This window comes from Euleptes europaea, chromosome 9, assembly GCF_029931775.1.
Source record: "Euleptes europaea isolate rEulEur1 chromosome 9, rEulEur1.hap1, whole genome shotgun sequence".
Taxonomy (NCBI): domain Eukaryota; kingdom Metazoa; phylum Chordata; class Lepidosauria; order Squamata; family Sphaerodactylidae; genus Euleptes; species Euleptes europaea.
In genome coordinates, this window is record NC_079320.1 from 1,300,928 (window position 1) to 1,318,342 (window position 17,415).

General features: G+C 46.6%; 1 non-coding gene across 1 annotated transcript; it reads right to left on the reverse strand.

The window, feature by feature from the left end:
* Positions 1-16,924: 16,924 nt before the first annotated feature.
* On the reverse strand, positions 16,925-16,996 carry TRNAG-GCC (transfer RNA glycine (anticodon GCC)). The gene has a single exon. It is a non-coding gene; the product is annotated as a tRNA-Gly (tRNA).
* Positions 16,997-17,415: the final 419 nt, after the last annotated feature.

Below are 17,415 nucleotides of genomic sequence, written 5' to 3' on the forward strand. Positions count from 1 at the left end.
AATAATTTCTCTCCGTTCCTAGTTTTGGCTCTTCTGCTTCAAATACATCTTGAAAATGGTGTGAGGTATACTTCCAAAACTTTCTGGAGCCAGAAACAGTGATTTAAGTGACTTACATGGAATGGAAGAGGAAACTATGGACAATATTCCCTAAGCTTGCCTTGTGTTTGTTGATGATGATGAAGAAGAGTTGGCTTTTATATTCTGATTTTCTCTACCTTTAAGGAGTCTCAAACCGGCTTGCAATCACCTTTCCTTCCTTTCCCTGCAACAGGCAACTTGTGAGGTAGGTGAGGCTGAGACAGTTCTGAGAGAACTGTGACTAGCCCAGGGTCACCCAGCTAGCTTCATGTGTAGAAAGGAGTGGGGAATCAAACTTGGTTCTCCAGATTAGAGTCCATTTCTCTTAACCACTATACCACACTGGCTCCACACTGATGCAAATCCTGTCTTTATATTTTTGTGCACACATGAACACATGAAGCTGCCTTATAGTGAATCAGACCTTTGGTCCATCAAAGTCAGTATTGTCTACTCAGACCGGCAGGGTCTCAGGCAGGGGTCTTTCACATCACCTACTTGCCTGGTCCCTTTAACTGGAGATGCTGGGGATTGAACCTGGGACCTTCTGCATGCTCTACCACTCAGCCACAACCCCTTCCAACATGTAACTGGAACAAAAAAAAAATAACATTTTTAAAAGGAAAAAAAAAGATTTATTTTTATTTTATGTATTTTATTACATTTTTACCCTGCCCTTTCCTGACCTCAGCCAGGCTCAGGGCAGCTAAAGTGATCAGGTGGGACATAGTGGAGAAACATATAAAGAGCCGCAGCTTTGCTTGCCGAAGGCCTCAGGTTCAGTCCCTGGCAACATCTCCACTGAATGGATCTCAGGCAGCTGGTCCTGGGAAAGATGGGAAACCCTGAGGAGCTGCTGCCAGTCAGAAAGAAATGCTGAGCTGAAGGGACCAAGGTTCTGACTTGGTAGAAGGTGAGCTGTGTAGACATTAAGCCTCACCTGTGGCAATAATCCCTCAGTGGCTGTTTATAATGACGAACGCTCAAAGTGACACTTCCATATGATGTAAAGGGCAGAGAGGGCTTCTGTCATCATGCCCAGAGTCCCTCCCTCCCCTCTCGGCTGCAGACTGGCTTCTTCTCACTCTGCAGGCATTCCATTTGCTTACCACATCCAGGAAGAAGGCATTATCGCTATTGCAGCAGCGGCGCTTACCTTACGGAGGAGTGACACTTGCATAGAAAAAGGCCCCACTTGTGTGGGAAAAAGGTGGGACCACTTGTGTTTCTGGGCCTTGAGACTCCGCAATGCTTTCTCCTTCCCCAAGTGCACAGATCTTCTGTCGGAGAAGACACTCCATGCGCCATCAGATGAGATGGGCTCTAGTTAGGGGTGCCAGCCTCCAGGTGGTGGCTGGAGATCTCCCACTATTACAACTGATCTCCAGGCGACAGAAATCAGTTACCCTGGATAAAATGGCTGCTTTGGCAATTGGACTTTGTGGCATTGAAGTCCCTTCCCTCTCCAAACCTCACCTTCCTCAGGCTCCACCCCAAAAAAACCCAGAGCTGGCAACCCTAGCTCAAGTCCATGAACATGCCTGTTAAGACAAGTCTTCTTGACCTGTGCAGTGACACAGTGAGAAACCAGCACAGATACACCTTCTTGAAATTTCTGCCTCATTTCTAAGTTGCCCTGATTGCCCATTCTTGGGGTGACCAACTGGAAGGAGATGGAGGACTCCACGTGCTCGATGGATTAGAGTGACTCTTGAAGTACTCTAGCAAGGGAAGTCTTTTTCTAAAACCCTCTATTTTATCTTCATTCTTTAATTAAGTTAACGATTACATTCTGCCTTTCAACATACATTTCCAAGGGGGTTTTCAGTAACAAAAAAAGCAAAACCTAACAATGGGCATTCAATCTTTTAGAAAAGAGCACCCATTGGAAAACAAGAAACATAAAAGCAAAACAAGAAAAGTTTCTGGGTAAAGTACAAGGTCTCAGCCCAGCACCTGAGGCTAAGACCACCAATGCAAAAAAGGTGCCACCACAGAAAAGGCCGATCTCAGGCAGCCACCAGGCTCACTTCTGATGGTGGAGGCATCAGAAGGAGATTTCAGGCAGGATCATGTGGGGACAGGCAGTCCTTCATTTACTCTGGTCCTGGACAGGGTATGGTTTTTATGATCCTCATTACCAGCACTTTGAATTGTTCCTGGCTAGGTGTGATTCTGGTAACTTGTACCAGTGTGTGTGTGTGTTAAGTGCCGTCAAGTCGCTTCCGACTCATGGCGACCCTATGAATGAAAGTCCTCCAAAATGTCCTATCTTTGACAGCCTTGCTCAGATCTTGCAAATTGAAGGCTGTGGCTTCCTTTATTGAGTCAATCCATCTCTTGTTGGGTCTTCCTCTTTTCCTGCTGCCCTCAACTTTTCCTATCATGACGGTCTTTTCCAGTGACTCTTGTCGTCTCATGACGTGACCAAAATACGACAGCCTCAGTTTAGTCATTTTAGCTTCTAGGGTCAGTTCAGGCTTGATTTGATCTATAACCCACTGATTTGTTTAGTGGCAGACCTCAAACAGAGAAGCTTCAAAGGGAGATTGCAATGTGAGATTTTTGAATTTGAGTGTATTCACAAATTTGGAACAATGGACCCTCGGGGATGAATTATTCATGGGATTCTTATCTCAATACCAATGCTAATTTTATACCCCTAAGCATTTCTTGGCTGCTGTAATCAAGCTGAGTACATTTTGCACTGTGCCTTTGCACCCTAACTCTCTTCTTTGCAACACCTTTCCCACCTTCTGACTGGGATATAAGGGCTCAAAAATCTCCATTCCAACAGGTACCTATTGCAAAGAGCTTGGACTCCCAAAAGCTTATACCCTGGAAATCTAGTTTGTCTTTAAAGTGCTGCTGGACTCAAATCTTGCTCTTCTACTTGAGACCAACACAGCTACCCAACTGCAACTAGTATCAGCCTGTAGGGTTGCCAGGTCCCTCTTCGCCACCAGTGGGAGGTTTTTATGGCATAGCCTGAGGAGGGCGGGGTTTGGGGAGGGGAGGGACTTTAATGCCATAGAGTCCAATTGCCAAAGAAGCCATTTTATCCAGGTGAACTGATCTCTATCGGCTGGAGATCAGTCCTAATAGCAGGAGGTCTCCAGCTAATACCTGGAGGTTGGTAACCATATCACCCAGTGATCTCACAGCTGCATTTTGTAACAGAAGCTTCCAGGCCTTCTGCAAAGTCACATTGTGGTGGTCAGCAAGCAAGACATGATCTGAGTGTGAACAGCTATGGCCAAATTGAGACCAACCTGGCCAAAACCAATTCTCAAAACAACTACCATGCATAGAAAAAAGCGAAATGTTCTGCTAAATTTGCAAGTCAATTAGAAAGAACAAATTGCTGGAAGGAAAAAAAAAGACTAAAAGAACACAGAATCTAATGACCACCCCTCCCTTCCTAAAGAACCTGGCAACAACAAACGGCATCAGTGTTGGCTTGCGATGATTCATTGGCCGATTCTTATAAGACTTTCAGTGCCTGGGTTTGAACACCTGAGAGCAAAAGACAGAGGATGCCTTCAGGTGTGCTACTTTAGCCCATACTGTCTAAAAGAATAGTTGGCCATCCGGAGCTGGTGGGAGTGGCTGTTGGACTTTTCTGCAGATAGAGAGTATCGGAAGGGCTTGAGAGAGACCCTCTACAGAACTATGGTATTCTCTTCAGACAAGAGGCTACTTCCAAGTTCATTGATTATTTAGGGTTGCCAACTTCCAGATTGGTCCTGGAGCTCTCCTGGGATTACAACTGATCTCCAAATGACAGAGGTCAGTTCCCCTGGAGAAAATGGATGCTTTGGAGGGTGGACTCTGTGGCATCACACCCCACTGGGGTCCCTCTCCTCACCAAACCACACCCTTTTCACGCTCCACCCTCAAAATCTCCAGGAATTTCCCAACTTGAAGTTGGCAACCCAATCCAAGTTCCTTCAAAGCTAAACCAAAAGGCATTTTGTTTCATTGGTAGCACAGGTTGTGTTTTCGTCGGTTCTTCCTGTAGTAGGCCGCGGATTGGGAAGAGAACGAAAAATTCTGGAAATAAATGAGTGGCTGTGTCGATGGTGTCACCAGCAAAGGTTTGGTTTTTTGGACACACTACCTGGATAATGCTCTTCTGTCCGGAGATGGCTTGCACCTCACAAAGGTAGGTAAAAATGTGTTTGGCCACAGCCTTGCAAGCCTGATAAGGAGGGCTTTAAACTAAATCTTCCGAGGGAGCGAGACTTCAATTTAAAGCCTCAAGTGAGGACAATAACTGCAAATATAGATATGAATGATCTGCAGAGGGTAGCACATACGCAAGGAAAGACCATTCAAAAACTTAATAATGGGAGGGAAACAATCTTAAATAGGCTGCCAAGAAGAAGGACCTGTGGTCTAAGGTGTCTCTACACTAATGCACAGAGCATGGGAAATAAGCAAGACAAACTAGAACTTTTAATAGTACAAAGCAAATATGATATAATAGGCATTACGGAAACCTGGTGGGACAGGTCTCATGATTGGAATGTATTAATTGAAGGGTATAACCTATTTTGGAGAAATAGACCAAATCGGAAGGGGGGAGGGGTAGCATTATACGTTAGGGATGATTACACCTGCGAGGAGATCCAGGACTTAAACACTGGAACCCAGCTTGAAACCATCTGGGTAAAAATTAAGGGGGAGAAAAATAGTGATGTCATTGTGGGGGTATATTATAGACCCCCAAGCCAGACTGAAGAGTTAGATGATGCTTTCCTGGAACAGATGTCCAAACATTCAAAAAAGAAAGATGTAGTAGTAATGGGAGATTTCAATTATCCTGACATCTGTTGGAATGCTAACTGTGCCAAAACAACTAGGTCCAACAAATTCCTCACTTCCCTTGCAGACAACTTCATAGTCCAAAAAGTGGAAGAAGCGACAAGGGAAACAGCCATTTTGGATCTGATCGTAACCAATAATGATGACTTGGTTTATGAGATAGAAGGAGTGGGATCTTTGGGTGGGAGTGACCATGTTCTCCTGGAGTTTGTTATACAGCAGAAAAGAGAAGCAAGAAATAGTCAAACATGTACTCTAGACTTTAAGAAAGCGGATTTCAATAAATTTAGGGAACTACTGGGTGTGATCCTGTGGGTGAGAATATTGAATGAGAAGGGAGAACATGAAGGATGGGAAATTCTAAAAAGGGAGATATTGAAGGCACAATTTCAATCAATTCCCATGAGGAGAAAAAAAGGTAGAGGTTTGAAGAAACCAGGGTGGATGTCTAAAGAACTTTTGGTTGAGATAGGATTTAAGAAGGGCATGTACAAGAAGTGGAAAAAGGGAGAAATCAACAAAGAGGAATAATGGAGCAGAGGACGCAATAGGGGAATTACAGCATAGTACAGACACTGAGATAGTATGGGAATACCTGGCTACTCTCAATGAATTCAAGTCTCCGGGGTCGGACGAACGGCATCCAAGGGTGTTAAAAGAACTGGCTGAAGTGATTTCAGAACCACTGGCAATAATCTTTGAGAATTCATGGAGAACAGGAGAAGTTCCAGCAGACTGGAGGAGGGCAAATGTGGTCCCCATCTTTAAAAAGGAGAAAAAAGAAATCCCAAACAATTCTCGCCCAGTCAGCCTGACATCAATACCAGGTAAAATACTAGAGCAGGTAATTAAACAGATGGTCTGTAAGCACTTAGAAAGAAATGCCGAGATCACTGATGGTCAACATGAGTTTCTCAAAAACAGGTCATGCCAAACTAATCTCATATATTTTTTTGAAAGAGTGACAAGTTTGGTAGATGAAGGGAATCAAGTGTACCTTGATTTCAGTAAAGCCTTTGATAAAGTCTCCCATGATCTTCTTGAAACAAAGCTAGTAAAATGTGGGCTGGACACTGCTACTGTTAGGTGGATTGGTAATTGGTTGACCAACCGAACCCAAAGGGTGCTCATTAATGGCACAACTTCATCCTGGAGAGGAGTGACCAATGGGGTGCCACAGGGGTCTGTCCTGGGACCGGTACTATTTAATATTTTTATGAATGACTTGGATGATGGGATAGAGAGCATGCTAATCAAATTTGCAGATGACACCAAGTTAGGAGGGGTAGTTAATACCCCGGAGGATAGGGTCAGAGTTCAGAATGAACTTGATAGACTGGAGAGCTGGCCCATAAGCAATAAAATGGATTTCAGTAGGAAGAAGTATAAGGTACTTCACCTAGGCAGAAACAACATAAGGCACAGGTACAGGATGGGAGAGAGTTGGCTTGACAACAGTACACATGAAAGAGATCTGGGAGTCTTAGTGCACCACAAACTGAACATGAGTCAACAGTGTGATTTGGCGGCTAAGAAGGCAAATGCAATTCTGGCCTGCATCAATAGGAGTATTGTGTCTAGATCAAGGGAAGTAATAGTATCACTGTATTCTGCATTGGTCAGACCTCACTTGGAATACTGTGTCTAGTTTTGGGTTCCACAATTTAAGAAGGATGTTGACAAGTAGGAGCGTGTCCAGAGGAGGGCGACCAGAATGGTCAAAGATCTGGAATCCATGCCCTATGAGGAGAGACTTAGGGAGTTGGGTTTGTTTAGTTTGGAGAAGAGAAGGTTGAGGGGAGACATGATAGCCATGTTTAAATATCTGAAGGGATGTCGTGTTGATGAGGGAGCTAGCTTGTTCTCTGTTTCTCCAGAGACTAGGACACGGAGTAATGGATTTAAACTAAGAGAAAAGCTATGCCACCTAAACATTAGGAAGAACTTCCTGATGGTGAGGGCTGTTCAACTGTGGAATGTGCTGCCTCGGAGGGTGGTGGAGTCCCCCGTCTTTGGAGGTCTTTAAGCAGAGGCTGGATGGCCATCTGTTGGGAGTGCTTTGATTGTGGGATCCTGCATGGAGGGGGGGAGGGTTGGGGTCACTGGGGATGTGGGGGGGGGAGGTAGTTGTTAATTTCCTGCATTGGGCAGGGGGTTGGACTAGATGACCCTGGTGGTCCCTTCCAACTCTATGATTCTATGATTTAATAGGTGAGCTGATGCATGAGGTTTTTAAAATATGTGTGTGCGTGCGTGTGTGTGTGTAAAGTGCCGTCAAGTCGCAGCCGACTTATGGCGACCCCTTTTCGGGTTTTCATGGCAAGAGACTAACAGAGGTGGTTTGCCAGTGCCTTCCTCTGCACAGCAACCCTGGACTTCATTGGCGATCTCCCATCCAAATACTTACCAGGGCTGACCCTGCTTAGCTTCTGAGATCTGACGAGATCAGGCTAGCCTGGGCCATCCAGGTCAGGGCTTTCAAAATATCCCCTTTATTAATTATTAGTAAGTTGGAATGCCCTGCTGTTTGAGGAACTTTTCTTTGTGAATATACATTTTTTTCTGTGAGAAGACACTGCTCCCTTCTTCCCAAACTCTCCCAAGAATTCTGCTTGACAAGATGAGGAAAAGTTGGCCATCTGGTCCAGTCAGCTTCACCACTGCATTTACCGTCATGTAGAGACTCGGACTCTGAGAGCCAGCGTGGTGTAGTGGTTAAGGTGTTAGACTAAGACCTGGGAAAACCAGGTTCGAATCCCCATTCGTGCCATGGAAGCTGGCTGGATGACCTTAGGCCAGTCACACATCCTCACCCCTGACCCTGGTTAGTATTTGGAAGGGAGACCTCCAAGGAATACCAGGGTGACACAGAGGCCGGCAATGCAAACCACCTCCGATGGTCTCTTGCCTTGAAAACCCTAAAGGGTTGCCATAAGTGAGCTGTGATTTGATGGTGGGGGGAGGGGGAAGAGATTCAGAGGCCCTGACCTGAATAGCTCAAGCTAGCTCTATCTCATCAGATCTCAGCTGCTAAGTACTTGGGTGGGGGACTGACATGGAAGTCAAGGGTTACTATGCAGGCAATGGCAAAACACCTCAGTTTGTCTCTTGCCCTGAAAACCCTACAGGCTCGCCATAAGTCAGTTGCAACTAGACGGCATTTTCCGCCACCAACCTATCAGTCCTGACTTGAATAGCCTGGATAGCCAGACCAATCTAGTCACATCTTGGAAGCTAAGCAGAGTAATCCCTGGCTAGTGGAGACCATCAAGAAAGTCTAAGGTTGCTATGCAGAGACAGGCAATGGCTAACTGCCTCTGAACATCTCTTGCCTTGAAAACCCCATGAGGGGTCACCGTAAGTCAGCTGCGACTTGATGGCACTTCCACCATCACCAGACTCAGGGAAGAGGAGGACTGAAGACTTCGGGGGAAGTCTTCAGTTGGTCTCTGTCCCCTTCTCCAATCCCCATCTACCAAGCTATCAATGGCGGCTCAGGCCGGGCACCATAGAATCAGCGACATGGGTCAGCCTGCTGAAGCTTCTGCCAGAGATCAGTCTGCTGAGGCTTCCTCCAGCGTAGGAGAAGTGTGAGATTGCAAGCTCTACTGAGAACCCTGCCAGCTGACAACGATGAGGAGGATGAGCTCCCTCAGGCAAGGACTCCTGAGTCAATCAGCAACAGCTGGGTCCTCTTAGGCTATTTAAACAAACCTTAGCAGCCAGGCTGGTGTGGGAACAATATGTGTTTTCACTCTGTGCTACCTGTGAGTTACTGACCTGAAACCCTTCATGTATCTTTGACTTTGGACTGGACTTTGACTATTCTCTTGCACTGCCTTTACCTTTCTGACCCTTGGCTTTGAACTCGGACTTCTCTTGACCATGCTTCTCTGGCCCTGGGACCTGACAATCAGCAAGGGTGGGAGGGGAGAGGTGCCCTCACTGCTCTGTAGGCACCCCGGGATGGCTCTCCCTGGCCTCTAGGGAGGTGGACTTAAGGCACGCTGAGGGGGATTCCAAAGGGTTAGGCCGTGTTAGTCTATCATAGCAGAATTTCCTGCATTGTACAGGAGGTTGGACTAGATGACCCTGGTGGACCCTTCCAGATCGATGATTCTATGATTCTCTACGATTTTAAAAACAAAGCAGAAGTCCAGCGGCACCATACTGGAATGAACAGTCTTCAAGGTGCCATGGTCTTTGTTATACCGAGAGGGGCCCATCCATGACCCCCCCCCTGCAATTTGTACTGTTACCCTAAATCTCTCCACCCAGGAAGGTGAGGCACTAGGGTTGCCAACCTCGAGGTTGTGGCTGGAGATCTCCAGGCAACATACATCAGTTCACCTGGAGAAAATGGCTGCTTTGGAAGGTGGACTCTATGGCATTACACCCCATTGAAGTCCCTCCCCTCCCCAAACCCCACCCTCTTCAGGCTTCACCCCCCAAATCTCCAGGTATTTCCCAACCCAGTGCTGGCAACTCTTTGCGGCACCCTCCCTTATCCCTCTACCTTGCCAAATAGCAGAGGCTGTTTTCTTCACCTGGACTCCCCCTCCAAGAAGGAGCCGTACTTCCCCTTTTGACATATTCTTGCCTGTAGCTACGGGCCCCTCTCAGGCCTCCCACTTTTTCATGTTTGTCATCACAACATCCACTTACCACTTATCTCATCGGGGTCCCACTAAGCTTCTCTGACTTTGCGGAAGTTTCATAATCTTGACAAGTCGTTTCCACAAGGCTCACCTCCTTGGGAAGACAGGCTGAAACAAATGGGCAGTCCGGCTCAAAAAGACATAATTTGTGTTGGATGCTGAGGAGGCAAAGATGATAATCCGTGTCATTCCATGGAGACAGGGTTAATCTTGGCTCTGGGACACAACTGCGGAGGGACTCGTGATGTCTTAACTAGCCAAGCTTGAATCATCTTCTTTACACCATAGGATATTGGCCGCAACGGCCATAAGTAAAAATTGAGCAACACCTGGGAGGATTCGGCTCAGGAAAAATGATCCAGGGGCTTTCATTCTCAACTTCTAATCTGCTTGCCCCCATGGTCTCTTAGGTAAATCCAGTCCACCACTCTTCCAAGTTCATCATTCTATGAGGGACAATTTGTGGGTGGGCTTTTTGGAAACCTACCCAGGGAGCTTGTTCAAGCTGCTTTTATGGTCTTACAGTTGATGCGAGGAGATGGAATAGGTTTGCCCAAGGACGTGATAGGAATTGATAGCAGGGGCAGGAACTAAAGTGGGGATCGTGTGCACCAGAGGTGTGTGTGGACAGAAATGTGTGTGTTTCTTATGTTTGGCTCTCATGAACTGCAACTCTCTTCTAATGCCTCTGTTCACTCTCTGCTGCTCTTAACGCTGGTGTCTTTATGACGGACCCATTCCTTGATCTGGGTCAAGACTCCAGAGGATGCCAGAAGGTCGGACCAGCACCAATTGGTTGAAATTAAATCCAAAGAGTTTCCGTCTAGACACTAGGAAGAATTTTTGAACAGTTAGAGCGGTTGCTCAGTGGAACAGTCTTCCTCAGGAGGTGGTGGTAAGCTCTCCTTCCCTGGAGGTTTTTAAGCAGAGGCTAGGTGGCCATCTGTCAGCAATGCTGATTCTGTGACCTTAGGCAGATGATGAGAGGGAGGGCACCTTGGCCATCCTCCGGGCATGGAGTATGGGTCACTGGGAGTGTGTGGGGGGAGGGAGTTGTGAATTTCCTGCATTGTGCAGGGGGTTGGACTAGATGACCCTGGTGGTCCCTTCCAACTCTATGATTCTATGACCTTGACTACAGGCTAATCCATGCCATAATTTCTTTTGAGCCGGAAGGGCAGAAAACACTCAGGGACAAAGGACAAGAAAGTGCTCTGGTTCTGTTCCTGCATGGAACCAGAGATGGTACCTTAACCCTCAAGGCCTTTGAACCAACACCACTGCACAGGCTGTACTAGGAACTTTGGAACCATAAAGTATTCCTGGACTGGAATGCAGAACTGCCATAACCTCTGCTCAGCCACACAGATCGTTTAAGCTCAGTCCAGCTGTTCTTCCATCGAAGGGCAAGGAGAGAGGTTGGCTAGTAAGGAACTGTGAGACCTGGAAGTTGGGGTGACAGGGGTTCCACACCCAGCTGGATGTGTTACCCACAACAAATGTATAGTGTATAAAATGTATAGTGTCCTCCTTACCTGAATTCTACCAGCATCTTGAGTGACACATGCTAAAGTTTCAGGCAATACTGTCCCATCCTCCTGATTATAAACAAATGTGTTTGAGATCAGGGATTGTTGATTATGATGGTCTTTACATCCTCCAAAGAGACAGAAGGTTAGGTTTTTAAAAACATATATTTTAAAAATATATTTTAAAGTTCAAAGGGTTGGACTACATTTTCACCTCCCCTACTCCAATTCTAACTCAGATGGCCCAGGCTAGCCCTATCTCATCAGCTTTCAGAAGCTAAGCAGTATCAGCCCTGGTTAGTCTTGGATGAGAGACCACCGAGGAAGTCCAGGTTTGCTACACAGAGGCAGTCAATGGCAAACCACCTCTGACCATCTCTTGCCTGGAAAACTCAGCCAGGTCACCATAAGTCATCTGTGACTTTCCACCACTTTCCACCACCAATCTAGCAGTCCTGACCTGGTTGTCCCAGGGTAGCCCAATCTCGTCAGTTCTTGGCAGCTTAGCAGGGCCGGCCCCGGTTAGCATTTGGATGGGAGACCACCAAGGAAGTCCATGGTTGTTATGCAGAGGCAGGCAATGGCAAAGCACCTCTGCTCTCCTCTTGCCTTGAAAACCCTACAGGGCTGCCACACATCAGCTGCAACAGGACGGCACTTTCCACCACCGCCCCACTTCTTAAATCAATTCCGTATTTTCATCTCTGTGGTGGCACGCACTCAAGCACACCCCTCTCCCTCTGTCCCTTCGTAGAGTTGAGGAACCAGCTTCAGCAAAAATCCGTGGAAAGCTCTTGATAGGCTGAACATATCTAGTTATACTGCCATTGCTTTGCTCTCGGTGGGAATCGTGTACCTCCTCCCCCACCCAGGTTTTCTGCTACAGCCCTAAACCCACCCTGCCTGCCGGCAATCAGCTAGCAAAGACCAAGACGCACATCTTCGGGGGAGAAACAGAGGCAGACAAATGCTGCAAGGAGATGCTGGAAGGGACCCTCAGGGATTGAGGTGAGGTCAGCTGCTTCGACATTGTAGAAGGGCTTGCCGGGATGGTAATCTAATCCCCTGTGGAAGCAAGACTTGGCAGAGGAGCAGAATCTAATTACGTGAGCCTTATACCTGAGCGCTGGGATGGGAAGCCTGTTTATTTGGAAACAAAACTTGTTTCTCTCATTTCCCCCTTTTCCTCTCTCCATTTTGTTTGTGTATGATTTTCGCCCCCAAGGCTTTCGGAGCCTGTTCCAAGTCACACTGTTGTAATCCTCTCTGCTGTTTAACCCTTTCAGGTTGGACTTTGTGGGAGAGGCAGTAAAATGTTCTGCAGGAGCTGAGTGAATGAGGTTAAGGATGGCCATCTGGACCATCCACGTGGAACCTTCTGCAGATGATGGAGCAAGAATTATATGCCTATTCTATTAGGTGCTGTGGAACACAGGTAGGATGGTGCTGCTGCAGCCGTCTTGCTTGTGGGCTTCCTAGAGGCACCTGGTTGGCCACGGTGTGAACAGACTGCTGGACTTGATGGGCCTCAGACTGATCCAGCAGGGCTTTTTCTTATGTTCTTAATTTAATTGACTCGTGGCTGGAATTCCACAATTCTACAGCTTGCCAGCCCTGACTTGGATGGCCCAAACTAGCCCGATATCATCAGATTTTGGAAGCTAAGGAGGGTGAGACCTGGGTAGTACATGGATGGGAGACCACCACAGAAGTCCAGGGTTGCTACTCAGAGGCAGAAAATGGCTAACTGAATGCCTCTTGCCTTGAACACCCTATGGTGTTGCCAGAAGTCAGTTGTGACTTGACGGCACTTTCTACCATCACCAAAATACAAGGCCTTACAGTCTGGCTGCCGCATTTTGAACCAACTTAAGCTAATGAACCATCTTCACAGGCATGCAGAATGCCAACTACAGTTGCAGTTTGCCAACTACTGGCAGACCAGGTAGGGTTGCCAACCTCCAGGTACTAGCTGGAGATCTCCTGCTACTACAACTGATCTCCAGCCGATAGAGATCAGTTCCCCTGGCGAAAACGGCCGTTTTGGCAACTGGACTCTATGGCATTGAAGCCCCTCCCCTCCCCAAACCCTGCCTTCCTCAGGCCTTGCCCCAAAAGCCTTCCTCAGGCCTTGCCCCAAAAACCTTCGCCGGTGGCGAAGAGGGACCTGGCAACCCTAAGACCTGGTGTTCCTGGATGGAGGCCACCAATTCCTCACATGTAAGAAATGCCGAAGCAGGAGTCTGTCCACTTGTGTTTCTCAACAGCTGCACAGCATGTTTGCTCATAGATTGTAGCACATCTATTAATAAACAAAAATAGTATTTATGGAAACTTGCATTAGCATTCAAAGTGAATTGCATCAGGGCTAACCATCACACATTTAAAACATACATGATGAAATCACATTTTAAAACCATTCAAATCAACCCCCCCCCAAAAAAACATGCCCCATTAAAACATATTAAGAACACAGTTAAAATACGTACAAAGACATTAAAAACAGCAGTTAAGACATTGGTCTGGAAGGTTTCCCTGGGGAGAGAGTTCCAGCGCTTTGGTGCAGTGACCAAGAAGGCCCTTACTTTCTTGGAATCCTTAGAACATGTCTACATCACTACTATTATCCCTCTTAATGCAGACATGGGGCGGGTGAAGCTTTGGCTGTGGCCTCCTGGTGAGTTTGTGGCAGAGGTGAGATTAGAACCAGGAACTTCCTGATTCATTGGTCAGCTTCTGAGCTGTTACACAGAAAGGAGGAACATTGTTCTCGCTTGTCCTCATAAAAGGGGAAGGAATGACCAGCTTGAACCAACAATGAATTCCACATTTGTCCTTCCTGGGGCACCAAAAATGAAACACATGGTAGCTTTCATCAGAATACAGTGTGTTGCCAGAGCAACATGGCAGAATTTTATAAACTTCTCCTTCACTTCCCAATTACCATACATTTGAGGTAGGGTTGCCAGCCTCCAGGTGGTGGCTGGAGATCTCTCAGAATTTCAACTGGCCTCCAGGCAACAGAGATCAGCTCCCCTGGAGAAAAACGGCTGCTTTGGAGGGTGGACTGTTTGTCAGTATATGCTGCTGAGGCCCCTCCTCTCTCCAGAGCCCACCCTCCCCAGATTCCACCCCCAAAATCTTCAGAGGTTTCCCAACCCAGAGCTGGCCAACTGTGGCAACACTAGCTGTTAATGCTATCTCCACCATCCTACAACAGTGTAGAATATCAGATCCAATCAGCCAACCAGCCCCAAGCTCTTAATGCTTTCTGCTAACCTTTTCTACCTTTATTATTCAACAGTTCTGTTGAATCCTTACAGTATTTGTAAGCTGGACCTAGCTTATGAGTACTCAGAAGAACAGAGACTATAAGCAGTCTTCTGGTAGGAACCAAGTTTAATCATGCTTTAACCCTTTATCAAGTAAGATAATGGGAAGAAAGATCAGTGGTCCATCTAGTCCAGCATCCAGTTTCCCACAGAGGCCCAGAGCCAGAGGCCCTGTGTATTTTGGATTCGCAACAGAAAAGTGTTGGCCGAGTGAGCATTGAACCCCAGGTAAAACTCTCATGCATAAGTGCCCTAAGACTTTGGTATACTGGATCTACACATCTCCATTTGCTATGCTGATTTTCACTTTGCCCTTCCAAAGCTATGGACAAAGTAGTTTCAGTTCATCAAAGGGCTGGAAGAATTTCATCAGCATTCCCTCTGGGTTGTTACCCCTATCAACTAATGAACAACCAGGACTCTGCCAAAAACAGAAAGTTGCTCAAGTGTATGTTGGAACAAGGCCTCAGTGAGCATCTCCCCACCAGATGGAACATGCCCTTGGCATGGAGAACACCAACAATGCTGTCTAAGCAGAGCAACACCTTTCTCAGCCCATTGACCAACAGACTTACAAGGGATCTTGGGCAGAGGAGTTCTTAGATTGTGCAAGTGATGGAGAAAGGGAGGCTGAGAGGGGACATGATAACCATCTTCAAGTCCTTGAAGGGCTGTCATATAGAAGAGGGTGCCGAGTTGTTTTCTGTTGCCCCAGAAGGTTGGACCAGAACCAACGGGTTGAAATTAAAGCAAAAGAGTTTCCGTCTACACATTAGGAAGAATTTTCTAACAGTTAGAGCGGTTCCCCAGTGGAACAGGCTTCCTCGGGAGGTGGTCAACTCTCCTTCCCTGGAGGTTTTAAAAAGAGGCTAGATGGCCATCTGTCAGCAATGCTGATTCTGTGATCTTAGGCAGATTATGAGAGGGAGGGCATCTTGGCCATCTTCTGGGCATGGAGTGAGGGTGTGTGAGTGGGGGAGGTATTTGTGAATTTCTTGCATTGTGCAGGAGCTTGGACTAGATTATCCTGGTGGTCCCTTCCAACTCTGTGATTCTATGAGGAAGAGATGGTGGGACAGTTCAGGGGTGAACCTTTCCTCCCAGGATAGAAATATTGCCAGTGGGTTTGATTCATCTGAGCCAAGTGCAGTAAGAGAAATCTTTGACGAGAAAGGGGAACCATAATCGTGTTTGTGTTGCATCCATCTCACCGGTTGAGCCCAGGTGCCACCACCAAAATTAGAGGCAATTTAGTCCTGGCCTGTCTTGCCTACATCCTCTCTTCAAACAAGTTTCAAACAGCGTATAAGATTTAGTAGGATGTTACCTATTATTAACAAGCACTCATACAATGGAATCTGTTTTAAAATGTTTCAGTCTTCTTCAGTACAAATAAAACAGCATCGCTTGGAAAACCCAGAGTGGACATCACTTTCTAAAATCTGGCCAGTGTTTTCCACCTCAGACAGCTTCCCTCCTGAAGGGCGTGGGTGGGAGGCTGCCTGTCGGAATGGACGAAGGAGCAAAATGGGCCTAAATTGTAACAGAAGGTAATTTGATTTAGGGTTGGCAGAATATCACTTCTTCTGTAACTTTGCTGGAGCATCAACTGCTTCTTTCCTAACATTCTGTGAATTTTTTTATTCTGTCCTTGTGCACTGAGAATGCATATTGAAATGCATAGCCCATGCCTACGCTCCTCCCCCAGTCCAGGACACACCAGTAAAAAGTGGGCAAAAAGACGGCATCATGGAAGATCCATTTGGTGACCTAGCCCCGCACTGGAACACCTTATTCTTGGGATAATTCCTGGTGGTGCAAAGTGACATGAAATCACTTACAGTGACCTCTTACGGCTTTCAAGGCAAGAGGTGGTTTGCCATTGCCTTCCTCTGCGTAGCAACCCTGGGCTTCCTTGGTAGTCTCCCATCCAAGTAATAACCAGGGCTGACCCTGCTTAGCTTCCAAGAACTGGCAAGATCTGGCCAGCAAGGTCAGTGCTGGGATAATTCCTACTGGGGAGGAATTTTGAAGCATCCCTACACTGGGAATTCCTTCCTTCCTGCAACCTCTTCTGTTGGCCCTACAGAAGATTCTTGGAAAGCTGAAGGAATGTTCTTCTTGGTGGCTGAAGTTCTTAGAAATGTGCCCCATGTGCTGAACTGTCTTCCTCTTAGTCAGACCGTTCATCCCATTAGCTCAGCACGGTCTTCTCTGGCTGGCAGCTGTTCTCCAGGGTCTTGGAATCAGAATGGAGTGGGCTATGAAGTAAAATGAATGACTAAGTGTGGAATTTGGCCAGCAACATGAAAATCATTTGCTTAATTTAAAAGAAATAGAAAGCAGGCTTGTAACAGATGAACACATTAAGCTGTCTTCTACTGAATCAGACTCGTAGTCCATCAAAGTCAGTATTGTCTACTTAGACTGGCAGCGGCTCTTCAGGGTCTCAGGCTGAGGTCCTTCATGGCACCTACTGCCTGGTTCTTTTCACTGGAGATGCCGCCAGGGATTGAACCTGGGACCTTCTGCATGGCAAGCTGATGCTCTACCACTGAGCCACGACCCCTCACAACCACTAACAATTGTGAAAGTATACAAGGACTAGATGAAGGCTTAGAAACCAAGGGGGTTTTCTAGGCTGAGGATTCCAGAGCATTCCACTGGGCCTGTTGCATGGAGTGCCAGAGGTTTAGAGAGAAAAGTTTCATTGTGATGTTATAGGGCCCTCTCTGGTTATACCCTTAGAAGATGGACTTGATTGGTGCTCTAAAGTTTCAAGGAGAATTCGGAGCTTTCTGAATCTTCATTTGGGAATGCAACCCAGACTTTTAAAAATAAACACACAATACAATCTGGTCTAACAGCTGAAAACCAATAGCCAAAAAGTTCTATTCTTGATTGTTAGAAATAGTTTCAAATGTATATTTATTTTCCCCACTTTTCTCCCATGGGACCCAAAGAAGCTCACAGCATCATTCTTCCCTA